The sequence below is a fragment of the Lactuca serriola genome, chromosome 2 (assembly GCF_051521515.1).
Source record: "Lactuca serriola cultivar US96UC23 chromosome 2, Lser_US96UC23_V15, whole genome shotgun sequence".
Lineage (NCBI taxonomy): Eukaryota > Viridiplantae > Streptophyta > Magnoliopsida > Asterales > Asteraceae > Lactuca > Lactuca serriola.
The window spans coordinates 215,087,421-215,094,573 of record NC_136409.1 but is presented as its reverse complement, the minus strand read 5'-3'; positions in this window follow the sequence as shown (position 1 = coordinate 215,094,573).

The window sequence follows — 7,153 nt, the reverse complement described above, 5'->3', positions numbered from 1 at the left end:
CAATACCATAGGCTACCCCCATGGTCTGATATCCAAGTGCCACGGGCTACCCCCATGATCTTCATACAATTAAACACATACTGACTGCCAATCGACATTTCATATGATGGGCCGACATTGGTACCTTCGACCCATTGATATAGTGAGTAGACTCACCTCAAACTGTTGATAATAATAACTGCTCGGCCACCAAAAATCTCTCCATGCTATATATATATATATATATATATATATATATATATATATATATACAAATTACCCTAATTAGAATTAAAACACAACCCAATCATGGGCCCAAAATCCCTAAGTCCAAATTTTCCTATTAAGGCCTAAAGGCCTTTCTCCTTTAATGGGCCCCACTATCATTGATCTAACAGAAATAACGGGTCGTAAGGCCCAAAAGGCCCATTTCATGGCACACAAGGCCCATTTCATGGCACACAAGGCCCATCGAACAAACACTAGGCCCAACTATCCTAAACGGGCCAAATCTTAGGCTCAATATGATATTCTTATGGCCCAACATATAGTCTTAATCTTATATGGTCCAAAATGAGGCCCAATACCGAAGGCCCAAACATAGCAACCCACTGCTGAGTAAGCAGGGCGTACTCAGCCTATACGCTGCATGTGGCATCCCCAATTTCACGGCCAGAAAAGACCGATTTGTTTATGCTTTGTTTTTAAAATCAGAGTAATCGTTTAAAGAAAACTGTTGCCGAATTTGTTCCCAAAAACAAAAATATGATAACCATTTATCCAAACATTTCTTAAAGAGAATGTATTTTCATTAAATAATAAAACCTTGGGATGTCATGTTCGATACACACCAAAAGCATAAACAATATAAAATAGACCTTACAATAGTTATTTATAACTACTGATCTATAATCCAAAATCTCTCGTCAAGTCCGCCAACTTATACCCTTGTGCCATTACCTGTAATGAAAAGAAAACTGAGTGGGTCAGGCTTGGGAGCCTGGTGAGCATATAGGGTTTTCAACCCACAATAATATAATTGTTATATTTAATCAGCAAACAATCAACCCAATTACCCATCCCCATTATCTTCTCAAGGTTTTATGCTAAGAACCAACTATCCTTCATTCATTTATTCCTAAGGAATTTGGCACGAAATCCATTGCTGCCAAAGTTTATTTATCAAGTACTAAATCCATAGCTATCAGGCGCTAACTCCATAGTCACCAAGGTTCACTCAACAAGCGCTAACTCCATAGTCGCCAAGGTTTACTAAACAAGCGCTAACTCCATAGTCGCCAAGGTTCATCAAATAGGCACGAAGTCACATCGTCGCCAAGGTTTATACAATAGGCGCTAACTCCATAGTCACCAACTATCCCATCTACCCAAGTTCTACCCAACATTTTCGTAGATATAAATACTTACACAGTTTAAATCATTTAACACTTGTATAAAACATCAATTCCACGCCCATCTCAAATAGACAAATAATATATAAACACATAGCACGTATTTCATAGCAAATACTTCATATTTATGTGTTAGAAGAAAGTAACTACACACTCACGCATATAAACAACAATATACTTAATACACTCAAACCATACTTGTATTATTATCGTGTTTATGAAAGGTAGTATACACTCACTTGATTAGAAGATGATCGGACAACACTACGGCTTGTAGAAGTAGTATTCTTCGGTAGATCTGGAAGATATCCACAAAAATCGAACTTCCCGCGGGCAGAGCTTCGGCTCGGGAATCTTACTTCTCGGGATCTTCAGGACCTCGGGACTTGCTTCGGGGCTCGGGAATGATACCGGGGCTTCGGGGTACTTCTGGCACGCAAAACGATGCAAAACGGGAGAGAGAAGAGAGAAAAAGAGCAATTGAGTCGGCTGCCCTCGCATCCTATTTATAGGAGGCTGGAGCCTCGGAGTACGCGGGGCGTACAGTGTTACGCGGGGCGTACTGGTCCGAAATCGTCATTGCTTACGTATTCGAAGTCACTTGAGTGCGAGGTGCGTCATGCTTCGCGGTACGCGGGGCGTACAGCAGTACGCTGGGCGTACTTCGGATGAGTCCGATGACTCCTCTTCGGATAATACCAAGATTTAAAATTAAATTTAAATATTAAATATTTAATAAACTTCGGAAATTCATATCTTCTTCATACGAACTCCGTTTTCGACGTTCTTTATATCCACGCGTAGGTGAGACTACGCTCTACAACTTTCGTTTAGACTTCGTCGGCTAATTTTTTGACTTTTATTTTTATTAATTATTTTTAGTAGGCCGGGACAGAAAACTTTGTTATAAATTCATAACTTCTTCGTTTGACGTCCGTTCTCGCCTAACTTTTCATCGCTTCGATACCAACAACAAGATCTTCGATTCTCGTTTAGATTGATTTGACTAAAAACCGCTCGATCTCAAATCGAGTATTCCGGGCTACATACTGTTAAGTCGAAACTTCAATAAATCATAACTCCTCATACGAAGTCAGATTTGGGCGTTCTATATATGTACGGAATCCTTGTAACATATACTAAAACTTAGTTAAGATTATTCATTCTAAATAATCTTTTATCAAAAAGTCATTTTTGACACTTATCGTCTCTAAATTGACTAGCCCTGATCTACGGGCGTTACAATTATCTCCCCCTTAGGATGATTACGTCCCGGAATCATCAACGAAATAGGATTCGTATACTGACTCCATAAGTTATCTCTCCATCCTAATTAATAACCTTGATGCTCAATCCTGCATCTTCTCTTCTTACTATGTTGGACTTTAAATCGTAACCTTCAAGTTACAAAATAAATCCTTATTGTGGACTCCTTCTTCTTCTTAAGATAAATACATTCATTTATCTATTGTAACTAACCGATGGGTCGTGTCCTGATGACCTCTCATCGTAGTCGGACTCAATTTAATATGACCACTAGGGTCGGAATAAACATCATCCTACTAGTCATCACCGAAACAATGGTAATGACATGCTTGAATAAAACGGAAACAATTTCTAGCTTCTTGGTAACCTTGCGACTTTCCCTGATCCAAGTGCGAGTCCTGTGCTTCCAGTAGTATAGATCTCTACTACCATTCACACCTACTCATACTCGTCCCAAGCATTGTCTCGCAGTTAACCAAGTCACCATACATAAATCATATAATCATTCAACACATCAGATAACAAAACCAGGGTTTATATTAATTCTTGAAACTATTACACAAAAGTTCAAGTTCACCCTATACTATGCCTCTAACAGGCTATGCTTCCTGATACATACTTTATATGTTAATATGAAGTCTTCATCTTTTAATCCTCCCATCCTTTTCTGCTTCGTTGAGGAACATGTGGAATGCCCTTGGCTGTGGAGGTGTGTCTTTCTTTGGGCAGTCTTTAGAAATATGCCCTTCTTCGTTACATCTATAACACACCTTCTTAATGGGTGCGCACTTGTTGGCGTAGTGCCCTATCTTCCCACATTTGTAGCAAGTCATCTCCTCGCTACATTTCCTGAAGTGTTTCTTCTTACACTTCTCACACCACTTAGCTTCATCTCCTCCCCCAGATTTCGAGAATTTGCTTTCTTTGTCGATTATTGAAGATCCTTCACGCTTCCTTTCCTCTCCAACTTCAGCTCTTTCCAGAACCTTTTCTTTTATTTGGGTCTCAACATTCTTGGCTGCCCAGATGGCGGCTTTCAGAGTGGTTGCTTGCTTGACTATCGGACCAAAGTCCGCTAGTAATCCATTGGCAAACTTGTTGACCTTGGAAAGTTCAGTTGGAATTAGGTATGGAATAAGCTTCATCTTCTCCGTAAAGCCCGTATCGTATTCAGTGACGCTCAATTTTCCTTTCTTCAGATTCTGGAACTCATTGTTGATTTCCAGAAGATCTTGCTCAGAGCAGTATTGTATTTTCAGTTGCACCACGAACTCTTCCCAATACATCTTGCTAGCTTCCCCCTTGGGCATCGAACCTGCCAATAACTTCCACCAGCTCAGTACTCCAGATTTTAACAGAGGGATTGCAAGAGCGGTCTTCTGTCTGTTGCTACACTTGCAACTTTCAAACATTGTCTCCATTTCGGAGATCCAGTCCATGACTTGCACCGGTGTCGGGCTCCCAGAAAGACATGGTGGTTTGGATGCCATGAAATCCTTGTACTTGCATCCACGTCCGTCATTTCCTCCATCCTGGTTGTTTTGGCGAACTATTGGTGGGTTGGCTTGACCAACGGTCCCACTGTAGTTTCCTCCTTCAGACTGCCCTCCATTTACTTCGGGCTCTTCAACTTGAATTGACAATTCTTCGCAATTCTGCCTAATCAGACGTCTGGTTTCTTCCATCTGATTATTCAACATTGCCTGGATCATCACTTGAACTCCGGCCATTGTCATTGGTTCAGGCGCTGCTGCTACAACAGGTATTTGTTCAATCACTGGTATTTGATTCCTGTTTTCATCAGCATTTCCAACTCCACTCCTCGTTCTCACCATTTTTGATCTATACACCGAATAAGGTGAAATTAGATCCTTATTCACGATAGATATTCAAATCATCCTTATCACTCCGAAACGTTTACATGCTAGTTCTAATATCGTAGACGCACGCTTAGAATCCTAAACACATAAGGTTTCCAGATCCGGTCGGCAACAGACCATAGATCCGAACAATTAACATCATATATGGCAAACATATAACAATTAGCACATAATAGCATTTTAGGCAATTTTCCTAAAATAAACTAGTGTTTGTGTCAATTTAGGTGTACTACCTAAAATATAATGGACACACTCAACTCACAATCATTGCTTATCATTCTAAGTTTAAGTCTAGAAATAAATCCATATTCCTAGTTCGCTTAAACTAATGCTCTGATACCAACTGTGACATCCCCAATTTCACGGCCAGAAAAGACCGATTTGTTTATGCTTTGTTTTTAAAATCAGAGTAATCGTTTAAAGAAAACTGTTGCGGAATTTGTTCCCAAAAACAAAAATATGATAACCATTTATCCAAACATTTCTCAAAGAGAATGTATTTTCATTAAATAATAAAACCTTGGGATGTCATGTTCGATACAGACCAAAAGCATAAACAATATAAAATAGACCTTACAATAGTTATTTATAACTACTGATCTATAATCCAAAATCTCTCGTCAAGTCCGCCAACTTATACCCTTGTGCCATTACCTGTAATGAAAAGAAAACTGAGTGGGTCAGGCTTGGGAGCCTGGTGAGCATATAGGGTTTTCAACCCACAATAATATAATTGTTATATTTAATCAGCAAACAATCAACCCAATTACCCATCCCCATTATCTTCTCAAGGTTTTATCCTAAGAACCAACTATCCTTCATTCATTTATTCCTAAGGAATTTGGCACGAAATCCATTGTTGCCAAAGTTTATTTATCAAGTACTAAATCCATAGCTATCAGGCGCTAACTCCATAGTCACCAAGGTTCACTTAACAAGTGCTAACTCCATAGTCGCCAAGGTTTACTCAACAAGCGCTAACTCCATAGTCGCCAAGGTTTACTCAACAAGCGCTAACTCCATAGTCGCCAAGGTTCATCAAATAGGCACGAAGTCACATCGTTGCCAAGGTTTATACAATAGGCGCTAACTCCATAGTCACTAACTATCCCATCTACCCAAGTTCTACCCAACATTTTCGTAGATATAAATACTTACACAGTTTAAATCATTTAACACTTGTATAAAACATCAATTCCACGCCCATCTCAAATAGAAAAATAATATATAAACACATAGCACGTATTTCATAGCAAATACTTCATATTTATGTGTTAGAAGAAAGTAACTACACACTCACACATATAAACAACAATATACTTAACACACTCAAACCATACTTGTATTATTATCGTGTTTATGAAAGGTAGTATACACTCACTTGATTAGAAGATGATCGGACAGCACTACGGCTTGTAGAAGTAGTATTCTTCGGTAGATCTGGAAGATCTCCACAAAAATCGAACTTCCCGCGGGCAGAGCTTCGGCTCAGGAATCTTACTTCTCGGGATCTTCAGGACCTCGGGACTTGCTTCGGGGCTCGGGAATGATACCGGGGCTTCGGGGTACTTCTGGCATGCAAAACGATGCAAAACGGGAGAGAGAAGAGAGAAAAAGAGCAATTGAGTCGGCTGCCCTCGCATCCTATTTATAGGAGGCTGGAGCCTCGGAGTACGCGGGGCGTACAACGTTACGCGGGGCGTACTGTTCCGAAATCGTCATTGCTTACGTATCCGAAGTCACTTGAGTGCGAGGTGCGTCATGCTTCGCGGTATGCGGGGCGTACAACAGTACGTTGGGCGTACTTCGGATGAGTCCGATGACTCCTCTTCGGATAATACCAAGATTTAGAATTAAATTTAAATATTAAATATTTAATAAACTTCGTAAATTCATATCTTCTTCATACGAACTCCGTTTTCAACGTTCTTTATATCCACGCGTAGGTGAGACTACGCTCTACAACTTTCGTTTAGACTTCGTCGGCTAATTTTTTGACTTTTATTTTTATTAATTATTTTTAGTAGGCCGGGACAGAAAACTTTGTTATAAATTCATAACTTCTTCGTTTGACGTCCGTTCTCGCCTAACTTTTCATCGCTTCGATACCAACAACAAGATCTTCGATTCTCGTTTAGATTGATTTGACTAAAAACCGCTCGATCTCAAATCGAGTATTTCGGGCTGCATACTGTTAAGTCGAAACTTCAATAAATCATAACTTCCTCATACGAAGTCAGATTTGGGCGTTCTATATATGTACAGAATCCTTGTAACATATACTAAAACTTAGTTAAGATTATTCATTCTAAATAATCTTTTATCAAAAAGTCATTTTTGACGCTTATCGTCTCTAAATTGACTAGCCCTGATCTACGGGCGTTACACTGCACGTACGATCTTGTACGCCCAACGTACTCCTCAGGATCCACCAACTTTTCCTTTTAGCTCTTAATCGATTAAGACATTAGCCCCAAGACTCAGATCTAATTCTCTTGAAGTGGTTTATCACGTAAAGTTGCCAACTTTACGTGCATGCAAGGCTCAATGAGGTTCTAAAGCTCAAAAAAGCTTAATAATTGCATGGAGGTCACAAGCACCATAAAGTTTGTACAT